This window comes from Zootoca vivipara, chromosome 15, assembly GCF_965207765.1.
Source record: "Zootoca vivipara chromosome 15, rZooViv2.hap1.1, whole genome shotgun sequence".
NCBI classification, from domain to species: domain Eukaryota; kingdom Metazoa; phylum Chordata; class Lepidosauria; order Squamata; family Lacertidae; genus Zootoca; species Zootoca vivipara.
In genome coordinates, this window is record NC_142598.1 from 14,514,908 (window position 1) to 14,529,281 (window position 14,374).

Consider the following 14,374-nt stretch of genomic DNA (forward strand, 5'->3'; position numbering starts at 1 on the left):
CAGGTACAGTTTGGATTCAAATGGACAAAGTGGGGCTCACTGTGAGTGAGCCTTTGAGGTTGTCATCTCTGACATCGTAATACCTTCCGATGATTGACAAGAGTGCGGCAAAAACGGGAGTTGGGAACAATCACACACAAAGTCAACTGAAAATAGCAACATTGTGTATGCCATCAAATGCCAACAGTGCCCTTCAGCTCTCTATATTGGACAAACAGGCCAAACCCTACGCCAAAGGAGAAATGGACATAAATCTGACATCAGGAATCACAAGACAGAGAAACCAGTAGGAGAACACTTCAATCTCCCAGGGCATTCTCAAAGTAGATCTCAAAGTAGCTGTCTTATTACAAAAGAATTTCAGAAATGGACTGGAAAGAGAAGTTGCTGAACTGCAACTCATTACCAAACTTAAAACCATGGAGAGACCTGGTCTGAATAAATACATTGGATTCTTATCTCATTATACATGATAAAGTTATCTTTAGCCATTTCATCCCTTGCTTTTTCCTGTAAAACCAATTGCAGTCATTAACAGTCATCAACGAGTTTCTACACCTATCAGTCAAACACCCATTCCCACCACCCTTCTGAGCTATAGCCCTCCCCACCCTCTCACTATATATAAGGGTCTGAAGACTTCTGTTTCAGTGTATCTGAAGAAGTGTGCATGCACGAAAGCTCATACCAATTACAAACTTAGTTGGTCTCTAAGGTGCTACCGGAAGGAATTTTTTATTTTGAAAATCACAAATATTGGGGCTTTGGATGATTAATATCTTAAACCCCTTTTAAATGTATTTGTGGGAGCAGGTGAGGGGGTGTTATTGGATTGTGGGGAGTTTTTTGTTCTTGTTTTAATCATTTATTAAAAACAATATAACTCAGGTGGTTAGGAAGGCCCAACAGAGACTCCATTTTCTCAGGGTCTTGCGAAAGAACAATGTTAAACAACAATTGATGACCTCCTTTTACCGGTCCACAATAGAAAGTGTCCTCTCATATTGTATCACAGTGTGGTACGTTGGCTTGACAGCCAGAGACAGAGGATGTGAACACAGCACATGGGCTGTCCCCTGAGCCCGCTAGATGACATCGCAAGGGATCGTTGCCTTAGGAGAGCAAGAAAAATGATCAGGGACGATTCACACCCCGGCCAACACCTCTTTAATCTTCTACCCTCGGGCAGGAGATATAGAAGTATAATCAGGCTAAACCAGGCATCCCCAAACTTCGGCCCTCCAGATGTTTTGGACTACAATTCCCATCCTCCCTGACCACTGGTCCTGTTAGCTAGGGATCATGGGAGTTGTAGGCCAAAACATCTGGAGGGCCACAGTTTGGGGATGCCTGGGCTAAACAGTCTATAAACAGGCTAAAAAACAGTTTCTATCCGTGGGCTGTTAGGATGCTGACCGGAAAATAATATAGTGCAACTGACTTTCGGGGTTGGTGTGTTGTGCGACAAGCACACAGAGTGAAATGAGATTCAGTGTTTTTTTGGGGGGGCTCAGTTAATTTCATTGTACACAGGTTGTACGTTGACAATAAAGGTATTATTATTATTATTATTATTATTATTATTTATTTTGCGCTTTTATCTTGTATTTTTATGTTGTAAACTGCCCTGAGATCTGTGGGTGAAGGGTGGCACACTAACTAACTAACTAACTAACTAACTAACTAACTAACTAACTAACTGTGACTTAGTCAGTTGTTTATCTCCCTTCCTGAGCAGCTAATTTCCTCTGCTCCACCCCCTTCCAATGTCATGTGGGGCAGGGGAAACAGAAGCTAACTTACAGGTAACATAAGTATAGATAAGTAGGCATGATCTCCGTGGCTCGTCTCATTTGAACCTCACAAGCACCCGCACTAAGCAGAGGGAAAGTTTCTTCCCCAAGGCAGCTCAGTGAGTGGAGGTTTTGAACCCTTGCTCAAGTCCAAAATATTTGTCTGCTACACCAAAATTGCATCTCAGGGCCAAATCTAAGGTGACAAGTGCAGTTCCTTCCTTCTGTCTTTAAATGCACTTAATACCGGTAGTGGGTGTGGGAGTGAGTGTTTAATTGAGACTGCAGAGTATAGGAAGGGGCTTAACCCTCTCGCCCCTCACTATTATACTGATGACGATGGATTTAACCAGTCGCTACCACTGGATGTTTCCATTCCTAGGCCAATAGCAGTTAGCAGAAATTTTTGTGGGGACTGCAGTGAAGGGCAAAAGGATTTAACCCACCCACACCCCTTGTGGCTGTTAAGTGAAAAACAAAGAAATAGAGCTGCACTTGTTGCTAAATACAGGTGAAATTAGAATATCGCCGAAAAGTGCATTTATTTCAGTAATGCAACTTAAAAGGTGAAACTAATATATGAGACAGATGCATGACATGGAAAGCAAGATATGTCAAGCCTTGATTTGTTGCAAGTGTAATTATTTGTCGTTAGGCGGGTCAATTATAAATGGCATGTCATTAATGAAATGTCATGGCGATGTTTATTTTTGTTTGGTTTTGTATTATTGTAACTATTTGCTTTATTACTGTGGAATTTCCAAAAGAAAAGCATTTGTAAAAATTAAAAGAAAAAGAAAAAATAATAAGTTGCATTACTGAAATCAATGCACTTTTTGACGATATTCTAATTTTCCGAGTTTCACCTGTATATTTTTTTTAAGAAACTCAGGGCAAAGGCTCATGAGGATGTAAATGTGGAATAAATATACACGTGCAAACTTGTATGTTAGGATACAAAGTTAGGCCAACTTTCAGAGAGAAAAAGCACAAGTTCAGTCTCTAGCTGCCTGGGCTTAATTTGAATCTGGGCAAAGTTTCACTGGTACTGCACCTTGCAGGGCTACCAGCTGCCTTGTAAGCAAATTTTAAAGGGGGGGGAAGGGCCAGGAGCCCAGCCTATAAGACCCAAAGTTTGGCCCCCTGACGCCCCACCATGGCCCTGGTATCGCATCCTGTTTGGTCCTAAAACCCTTGAAAAGTCATGGAGTAAAAAAAAAAAAAGGCCCAGTCCTAGGATGTCTCAGAACAGCACAGATGATGTTTCCAGTGAGGCATTTGCCTTACTATCCCAAACATTGTTCACTAGTCTGTAGGGAAATGTACATTTTTATATTAGGTTTTCTAAAATAACTATGGAGGAGCAATGCAACCACTAATCACTAGATTCTAGCTCTGAGGAGCTGCTTTGTTTATATACACATGCAGTAAAATTTATTTTCATCTAAAATATTGGAACTATTTATTTTCAGCAAGGGTGGGATTAGTATGGGTGGTCTAGGAAAACTGAGAATTTAGTGCTTCGGGGGGCTTTCATTTTGGTTGGATTAGCCTTAGGAAGGATATGTTAAGAGGCTGGATGGGAAAAACTTTGGATGAGCATGGTGTTTATTGGAGAAGGGAGAAGAGAGACTGAGAGGCAATATGATAGCCATCTTCAAATATGCCCAAAATCGGTGGTTGTGTGCTTTCTTTCCAGTATGCACAAATACAACACTCTGGTGCCCAAGTTTCCTACTCCAAAAAGTCCATTGGGAGGAGCTCTCATTTTGTCTTCCCTCTGGACCAGGCATCCCCAAACTGCGGCCCTCCAGATGTTTTGGCCTACAACTCCCATGATCCCTAGCTCAGTGTTTCTCAACCTTTTTTGGGCCACGGCACACTTTTCTATGAAAAAAAATCCCGCGGCACACCAACTCTGTGCCGCCCTATATTTAGTTTAGTTTGGAGGGGAAACGTACCGGTAAAGCATGCCGCTGAAGAACTGCTGCGCGGTAGCCAGGCGGACCCACTAGGCGCAGAGCCTGCGGAGCGAGCGGGGACAGACCCCAGGTGGGCAGACACGGGCGCGCAGCTGCTGCCGCCTCCCTCCCAGCCGCCCCAGGCAGCCGCCGCCGCTTTGGCCCGGCGAAGGGAAGCCCTGCGCAGCCTTCCCCGCCTGCCTCCTCCTCCCCAGGAGGGCGATTTGCATTTTCACGTGCCTGGCGGCCGCCAATAACCTACGCTACCCCGCCGGAAAGGAAGCCGGCCGGGTCACGACGCGGGCGCTCGCCTCGCGCGTGACCCGGCCGGCTTCCTTTCCGGCGGGTCAGCGACGTGACAGTGCAAATCGCCCTTCTCGTCGCAGCACACCAGCCAGTGTTTCGCGGCACAGTAGTGTGCCGCGGAACACCGGTTGAGAAACGCTGCCCTAGCTAACAGGACCAGGGTGAGGGATGATGGGAATTGTAGTCCAAAACATCTGGAGGGCCGAAGTTTGGGGATGCCTGCTCTGGACTTTAATTGAAGTTAGATTTTTTTTATTTAGATTTTTTTAAAAAATTGAAATAAAAGATACAATCACCCCTCAGCCACCTTGAAAATAAGGTAAGTGCATGAAAAGCCCTTGAGAATTTCACTGAAATTTTCTCTCCTCTTCGATTATTTTTTCCATTGAAATTTCTTTTTCTCATTAAGTGATAGAAAATGGTAAAAACAAAAATGCAGGAGGCGATTTCTTTTTGACTCAGCACTAATCTGCACCCCTTTCCCTATTTGTATTGGTCTCTTCGAGCCCTTATGCTGTGTTACATCAGATTTCTGGTTTTCAAATTCAGGATTGTTGCATTTCATTCCTCGTGACATAATAGTTCAACTGTCAATACCAAGATAATCATCTCATCATAGCTGCCAAGTTATCCCTTTTTTACAGGGAATAGGCTTATGCCCTTGTGCTGAATAGGCTTCCTCGCGAGAAAAGCGAAAACTTGGCAGCTATGCATCTCATTAGAAACATAAGGCCTGGTTAAACATCTTGCAAAAGTTGTGACATCAGCAAGACTGTCAGTCTTATGCTCAGCTGGTGGGACAGTTAAAAGGGGTTCTTTGGGGGCTCAATACTATCCAAATTAGGAAGTTTCAAAGGTGGTGCTAGTTTGTAGTGTTCATCCTCCTGCATCGTAAAATCTCCAGTCTATGTTACACAAGCAATTCCCAAATGAAACTGTGTTATGTGGTGTTATGTGGTTAATACCACAGCAGTCGACTATGGCAGTTTATAGCAGAATTGTGTAATAGATTGTTGCTGGCATCCAAAGCAGAGCTCAAGTAGTATTTTGTACTCCTATTACCAAGTGATTGAAGGGGATTTGTGCCTTTCTCTTCTGGAGAGAACATAGATTTAGGTAGGGATGAGGGAATAGCATCTCCCATCCTCCTATTAGGTCATACGTCCGTACAGTGGTCCGTACAGTGGTACCTCAGTTTATGAACACAATTGGTTCCGGAAGTCTGTTCATAAACTGAAGCGAACTTTCCCATTGAAAGTAATGGAAAGTGAATTAATCCGTTCCAGATGGGTCCGCAGCGTTCATAAACCGAAAATTCGTAAATCGAGGTGTTCGTAAACCGAGGTTCCACTGTATAGTTACAGCTATGGTTTTCCCAGTAGTGATGTATGGAAGTGAAAGCTGGACCATAAAGAAGGCTAATTGCCGAAGAATTGATGCTTTTGAATTATGGTGCTGGAGGAGACTCTTGAGAGTCCCACGGACTGCAAGAAGATCAAACCTATCCATTCTGAATGAAATCAACCCTGAGTGCTCACTGGAAGGACAGGTCCTGAAGCTGAGGCTCCAATACTTTGGCCACCTCATGAAAAGAGAAGACTCCCTGGAAAAGACCCTGATGTTAGGAAAGATGACAGGCACAAGGAGAATGGGACAACAGAGGACGAGATGGTTGGACAGTGTTCTCGAAGCTACCAACGTAAGTCTGACCAAACTGCGGGAGGCAGTGGAAGACAGGAGTGCCTGGCGTGCTCTGGTCCATGGGGTTATGAAGAGTCGGACACAACTAAACGACTAAACAACAACAACCAATTGTGGTAAGGAAAACAGAGGGAGGTGACTAGGGAATGAGGAAATGGGGGAGAGGTTGGGATAAATTCTTATCATGAATGTTTACAAACCAGAAGATGGTTCTCCCCTGAGCATGATCAAAGCAGTAGATGGAACACAGAAATATGCCTTATGCAGTCATAGAATCACAGAGTTGGATGGGACCACAAGGTTAATCTAATCCAACCCCCTGCAATGCAGGAATCTTTTGTCCAACGTAGGGCTTGAACCCACAGCCTGGAGATTAAGAGTCTCAACCTCTACCAACTGAGCTATTCAGTTGGCCATACCATCTAGTTCTGTATCGTCTCCAAGGACAGGCAGAAGTGCTGTAGTTTCAGGCAGGATTATCTCCCAGCCTAACCTGGACCTGTTGGGAATCCAGTCTGGGACTTTCTGTGTGCAAAGCAGATGCTCTGCCATGGATCTGCAGGAACTATGCAATTAAGTCATTCAGCAGAGCTGCAGTAAGAAAAAAACAGTGTTTGTGGGATATGACTAGAACTGAGCTACTTAAAGATGCTGATGATGGACAGAAAAGCTCCCAAGGACTGAGGAACCCAAGTGAGGAACCTGACCCAACTGACCTGCCTTCCTATCTCCTCCCCTTTCAGCTAAGTGTGGCTTACCTAGGAAAGAATTCCTGGAATCCCCACCTGAATACACAATAAAATAAGGTATCCTATTTGTTATGGCCAGAGGCTAATACCAAGCTTGTTGACATGAACTTAAAAGAGCAATTGACTAAAATATTTCTATCAGCATTACTCTCGGATGATAAATTAATGTAATCTACGCCAAAGGAAATACACAAAAGGCCACAAAAATTATCCAAGCCATAAACAGAAGCCTTCATAGTTGGGCAACCTTGCCATATTTTTCATCGCTGCATCTCTGAAAGAGAATGAGCATTGGGTGCCTTTCTCCTCAGAGGAAATCCCGGTCCCGGTTAAGGAGGGAAAGGGGTTTGAAAAAGCAGGTGGACTGAAACTGAACATATATGAAATATATACAGTGGTACCTCTACTTACGAATAACTCTACTTACGAATGTTTCTACTTACGAATGGAGCTCCGTCCGCCATCTTGGATGCGGATTTTTTCTACTTACGAATTTTTAGATAGGGTTGCTTCTACTTACGAATTTTTTCTCCCAATGTGTTCCTATGGGATTTGACTTACAAATTATTTCGACTTACAAATGTGTGTTCGGAACGCATTAAATATGTAAGTAGAGGTACCACTGTACATGAGAATGGTGACTAATTTCTTGCATATTGCCGACATTGCAACACAAGCCTCAATATTAACATCTGTTTGGAATTGCTGGAAGAAGTAAATAGCTTCGGGGTGGGTGGGGCAAATGGAACTTTAATGCACCCCAACAGCTAAACATAGAGGGTGTCTGAGTCCCCCAGCACCACCACCTGAGACAGAATCTCAGACCAGAACCACCATGACACCATACCTCCTAAAACCAACTTGAACAGCTGGCGCAGCAGCATACCATAGTAAATGGTACCAAAATCTGCTGGGAGGTCCAGGAGCAATAATAATAGGTTTACGCTCCTACCGTCTATTCCAGGGGTCAGCAACCTTTTTCAGCCGTGGGCCGGTCCACCATCCCTCAGACCATGTGGTGGGCCGGACTATATTTTGAAGGGAAAAAATGAACTATGCCCCACAAATAACCCAGAGATGCATTTTAAATAAAAGCACACGTTCTACTCATGTAAAAACACCAGGCAGGCCCCACAAATAACCCAGAGATGCATTTTAAATAAAAGGACACATTCTATTCATGTAAAAACATGCTGATTCCCGGACTGTCCGCGGGCCAGATTTAGAAGGCGATTGGGCCGCATCAGGCCCCTGGGCCTTAGTTTGGGGGCCCCTGTTATAGATAGTATAAGAGGCGATTGGGCCGCATCTGGCCCACGGGCCTGAGGTTGCCTACCCCTGGTCTATTCTTTTGTGAAGTCATCTAACAGGGCAACCAAGCCGGTCCAATAGCCAGTTTCATCCAATACCACCACTTTGTGCAAGAATGGGATATTGGGCACTGAGGTATCTTACTCCAAAGGGTCTCTAGACCATCTTGGCTGTGAGGCCTGGAAGACCTGCTCCCTGCCTTGCAGTCCTTTCTCACCTAGCCTAGGAGGGTAGCGACCTGACTAACTCTGGCTACAAAAGCTGAGGCTGCTGAAGAGCTCAGAGACCATCTTGTCTGTAAGTCCTGGAAGATCTGCTATCTGCCTTGTAGTTTTATTCCCACCTGGTCTCTGAGGGCAGGGCTCTGAATGACTCCAACCACAAAGGTTAAGGCTGCTAAGGTGAAAAGGAAAAGGACCCCGGATAGTTAAGGGTGCTGAACAGAATATTGGGCTGGGATATTGCTGAGGGGTTTTCGTTGTTGCTACTGTTACTAATACAACATTTTAAAATCTTTTAATTTTAATTTTATCATGATTTATGTGGAAATTGTTCAATTTGGCTGCGGACTTTTTGATATGTTTTATTTACTGCTTATGACTACTTTTGTTATGTCTAGTTACAGGTAGGTAGCCGTGTTGGTCTGAGTCGAAGCAAAATAAAAAAATTCCTTCAGTAGCACCTTAAAGACCAACTAAGTTTTTATTTTGGAAAGAGAAGTTGCTGAATTACCAAGCTTAAAACCATGGAGCCACCTGGGATGAACAAAGACATTGGATTCTTATCTCATTATGCATGATCAAGCTATCTTTAGCGCCTCAGCCCTTGCTTCCCCCCCCCCCCCGCAGGACCAATTGCAGTCATCAGCAGTCGTTAACAGCCATCTACAGGTTTACCACTCCCATCAGCCCATCATCCATTCCCCCCCACCCCCACCCTCTGTATATACATAAGGGGCTGACTTCTGTTTCAAGTGTATCTGAAGAAGTGTGCATGCACACGAAAGCTCATACCAAAATAAAAACTTAGTTGGTCTTTAAGGTGCTACAGAAGGAATTTTTTTATTTTGTTATGTCTGTAATTATATATATATATATTTCATGCTGTAAGCCAACTTGAGCATGGTTTGAACAAATAAAATGATATATATTTATGTATATATGTAGATGTAGCTTCTTTAAAAGAGGTCTCATCCGTGCCTCATTTGGGACAGTAGGAACTACCCCATCCCTCAAGAAGGCATTCACAACCTGTGTGACCCACAAGTCCAAACCAATTCTGGCATATTTCAGAAGACTCCTCTGAACTTTTTGTCCAGATCCTCGGGTTGTACAAGCTGAAAGGTATCTAAAACAATATGACCAGGGTACTACTTTGAACTATCTCTGACTCTGTATCAAATATGGCATCCATGTCAAGCGACTTTATCTGCAACATTTATTGCTAACCCGCACAGTGGAAAAAAATATTTTACGATGCATTTAGGATACCTAATTTATGGACGTGGGTATACCAATGACTAATATAAGGGAATGGATTTTTATGAATACGAGCAATTTGGGAGGTTTCTGTCTTTAAGGAATATTGTATGGAATTACAATAAAAATACGTTGAAGTAGTATGTGAAAATCCATATCGGTGCTATTTATACTCAATCTTTCTCCATATACCTCCTGCTGTTATAATAAACAAATTAATCAGAGAATGATATTACATAGTATGTCAAATTGGGACACTTGTGGTATATGCACATAAATATATTTTTATAAGAGCGATACTGCTGTATCTTTGAAGAAGGTATAAACAAAATGAATCAATATGCTTCTAAAATACATCAATATTTTCAAGGTGGCTGTAACTGGAAAATATGATGCGGCGTAGAAGCCATCAGAAGTTGCAGAGGCCAGTTAAAAATGGCCAGTTAGTATGATATATGGAATCCTTAAGGAACCCTACTCTGAAGACACATAGCCATGCCAGAAGAGATGGGAGCAAGATCTGCGCATCACAATTTGGGCTAAAGGATTGCATTGGTGGGGTGAGAAAGTTGGGAGAAATTAAGTTACAATACATTTGAAGGAGAATTTTTATAAAATGTGACACCAATGACACTTAACCTCATATAACTTAAAGCTTATTTTAATAACCTGTTTTATGATAATTGCTGGTGCTGTGGATAAGCACATGCAAATTATATTCATATATTCTGGGACTGTGATGAAATTAAAAAAATATTGGCAATTGATATATTATCATACAGTATTGTATTATATTTCAAGAACATTACCGGAAATGACATGCTCTGCAATCCCTTAATGAGTTATATCCACTTACCCGGGATAAAGCCCCATTGAATTCAACAGAAATGACTTCTAAGGAGACATGTATAGGATCGCATACTTAGGGAGCAATTCTAAGTGCCCTGCCAAGCGGGGCTGATAACCCACTGGGTCTGGGGGTGAGGAAGGCGGTCAACCAGAGGCGGCCTCCTTGTGGCGGTTGTGCAAACCTCTGGTGCCACTGTTGGTGCTCTGACAATGGAAGGGAATGTAAAGAGGTAAATTAAAGGTGAACTTGGGGGCGGGCCTGCTTCTGCGGAATCCAAAGTCCTCCTGGGTCATACTTGTGATTTCAATGGGACTTCCAAGAAAAGGTTTGCCGTTTTAGCCATCGGTTTCTCAAAGTATGCTGTTAACAGAAAACCCTGAGGGGAGATGCTGACCTTTTCCTGAGCAACTGCCCACCTGGTCCTCACTGTGAGTATCCCTCTTTTGCCTGGTCTTCCTAGCTCCTTGGCTTCTCTGACTCCAGCCTTGCCCTGCTCCAAGCCTCCCTCAATACTCATCTAAGTTGGTCACTGTCAGCCTTGACCCAGATTCTTTTTCCAGGTTGCTAAAATTAAGTTTGGCTCTTGAACTCAACTTCAATGCCCCTTCATGCATATCTTTCCTCCTCAGAATGGAAGGGCTCCTTCTATTTGAAAGATTCCCACTAGAGAGATGAGGCTCCTGCTTCCTCCTGTGGGGTTCCAGGCGTTCCTCAACCCTCTGGAGCAGCTTTTCACTCATCACAAGGCAGGGCTATCTTTAGCATATGCAGCACCGACCCAGCGCCCCCAAATTCTTTTTTGGGGGGGGGCAGCAAAAACTGCTGACATGAAAAAGTAAAAAGCGGCTACAATACCCCCATCTTTCCATTTTTGCGATCATGCTAAAATGAAAGACACCACTAGGGAGCGCTGCCAGATACGTTGATTCTGCAGCTATTCTGCAATAGAGAACGGAAATGACCCATCAAACGCGTTAACAGATTAGGTGGCTTCAGCAGCAGGCGCCCCACATAATCCGGCGCCCGGGTACAACGCATCCCTAGCACCCCAGGTAAAGACGGCCCTGTCACAAGGGCACGGGCATGGGCTACATGGGGAAGGAGGAATAATTGAAAATAATCTTCCCACTTCCTCCATTGGTGTTTGTCATGAGGGCAACACTATTCATTGCAAGTCTTCTGGACCCATCTCAATGCCTGCTCACACACTTCCCAACCCTGACAACCATTGTCTAAACTGAGAGTGAACCCACATCAGAGCATTCTAAACTGAGAGTGAATCCACATCAGAGCACAAAAATGCATACCAGAGTAGCACTAACCTCCCCATCTTAAAAGGCTGTAGATTATTTAATGAGCCAAAGGCCTGGGAGAAGAGAAATGTTTTTGCCTGGCACCTAGAGATATGCAATGAAGGCAGATTGGAACCTGCCCATTATGTTTGCTCACTATATCTGTTTCTTGGAGACAAATTATATCTAAATTTTGTTAGAGAATTATATGTTCAATTTTATGTGTCAGGGAGTCTTGGAAACAAATGAGCGTGGTTAATTAGAAAGAATATTTATTGCAAAAAAACCAACAGTTCATGGAGCGGTGAATGCTCCCGTCCGTCCATCAGTGAAGACGTTCCTACTGACGAGGCTTCTTCCAGCGAAACCAAAAGCAGCCCAGCCTCCTTGTGATGTGAAGTGTCCTGAAGGCCGCCTATTGAACGTGAGAGGGGGCTAAGGCATAGCTGCCAAGTATCCCGTTTCCGCCGGGAAAACCCCTTTTTTCTTACCGTTTCCCGGCGGTCTCCCGTTTAGTGAAAAATCCCGGTATTGTCCCTTAAATCGGCTTCTGCCCGGCAGCCATTTTTCTGGTGCCGCTTTGCCCTTCTATGGGCACCAGAAAATGGCGCCGCCGGCGCCGGAAGTCGCTTCCGTGCATGACCGGAAGTTGCGTGACGCGACTTCCGGTGGCGCTTTGCCCTTCTATGGGCATCAGAAAATGGCGCCAGCGGCGCCGGAAGTCGCTTTTACGTGTTTCCGGTCATGCACAGAAGCGACTTCCGGCGCTGGCGCCGCCATTTTCTGGTGCCCATAGAAGGGCGAAGCGCCACCGGAAGTTGCGTCACGCAACCTCCGGTCATGCGCGCGCTGCCGATCCCGGATCTTTACGTCCCGGACTTGGCAGGTATGGGCTAAGGGGGTCGCCCCCCTCCCATAGCTGCCAAGTTTTCCCTTTTCTCACGAGGAAGCCTATTCAGCATAAGGGAATTTCCCTTTAAAAAAGGGAGAACTTGGCAGCTATGCCCCCTCCCCTTCCTCATTCGCAGACACGGAGCTTCCATGTTTGTTCCCACTCTCCGAGCTCTCCACTGGTCGTCTGCCATCAGGGTTGTTTCCAGTCGATATTCCTGAGGGTTGGGAAGAGGACTCCTGATTGTACTCATCTAGTCTTGCGTTTAACCCCCTCTTTTCCTGTCTGTCTTCTCCCTCTGCCTGTACTTCTTCCCTGGGAGCTGCTGTATTCATGACATCAATCCTTTTTACTTTACTGTTTAGACCAGGCATCCCCAAACTGCGGCCCTCCAGATGTTTTGGCCTACAACTCCCATGATCCCTAGCTAACAGGACCAGTGGTTGGGAAAGATGGGAATTGCAGTCCAAAACATCTGGAGGGCCAAAGTTTGGGGATGCCTGGTTTAGACCATTTACGTTCCAACTCAGTACCTTTAAGTCTGCCATTATGTTTACTTGTGTCTTTCCCCCTAAAGTCTTGTCTAAGGTTTTGATGTCTTGGTTATCTAAATTATCCACCTCCCTCGCTGTTGCTCCTACTGCTCGCAATGGGTCCTGTGGAGTGTATGGGTTGCCAAAATCTCTTTCATGTCTTAGCCAGAATTCCTGTGCCTGTTCTTCATTTACCAATCTCTCCCCCCCCCCCTGTATGTAAAGGAATTCCTTCTGGGAATTCCCACCTAAATTTAATATTGACTCTAATCAAAATGTTTGTCAGGAACCAGTACCTCTGGCGTTTTTGAAGCAAATGGGGAGGTATCTCTCTAAACATAGCCACAGGGTTTCCGTCAACCTGGAGTCTGTTTTCATAGCGTCCTTCAATTTCTTAGAGTTAAAAGTTACCAAACAGTCTCAGGGCTGTTTCTTAGCCTTAGCTGATTTAGACCATGCCCTGTAGCAACTGTCAATAGATCCTTCAACATACTCCTGTTCCTCTCTCAACCAATCTGCAATAGTCTTGGCTTGTATGTTTTAAGAACTTGTTCCCCCTCCACCTCTGGAAGGCCTCTTATTTGCATCACATTAGATTTTTGTCTCATCTCTAAAACCGCGAAACAATCCTCAATTTGATCCTGTCTGCCAGCTAAACCTCTCATATCCCCCCTTATTATCTCTTGTTCCCCTCTAATTTATTCATTCCCTTTTTCATTTTTTGGAATTCGTCCTCAATGTTTTTCACAGGAATGTCCAAAAGCTTCTAATTTGCTAGACATTTCTGTGACCATTTTTGTGTTCTTCCCCAATTCCGCTACAACTTTTTCATTCTGCTTTTGCATTCAGCACCTCATTTTTAAAATCTGGCAGAATATACTCTATATTTGACTTTCTTCAGGTTGTTTTATTGATGTTTCAATATTCTGTAAACCGCTTTGAGATTTTCTTAAAAATATAAAGCGGTATAGAAATTAAATACATTCAGACATACATACGTACATACCTGGGATGCTAAGATAGGAAGCACCCACATGATCCAGCTTATTGAGACAGACGCCGGTGATGCACCAGGGGAGCATCTTTAGAGCAGCAGGCACAGTGCAAAGGTTGCTTGAAGAGGTCCTTAGATGCCTTGGTGGAGTTCAGAACCAAGCTCATTCACTGAAATCACTGCCAAAAAAAAAAAACCTTCCCATGCTAATACTTTGGGAAGATAGGGATATAGGGAAAAATAGAGAGGCAGGGTGGTTGCATTGGAAGTTAGCGAGGACACCGTAGGGATTTGAACCCCATTTCTGGGAACCAGGAGCGCCGACCGCCAGTGTCTTTTGCTTTTTTTTTTTTAAGCAATGCAACAAGGGGAAAAGCAAAACCTGAGAGAACATTCGCAGAATGTTCCAGTTGCCATCAACAGGTTTATCCTCAAAACGCTTTATTCGCCTTTTCACCAAGTTTTAAACTTTCTGGTCTTTCTCTCCTTCCAAGGCAACCTGAACCAACATGAA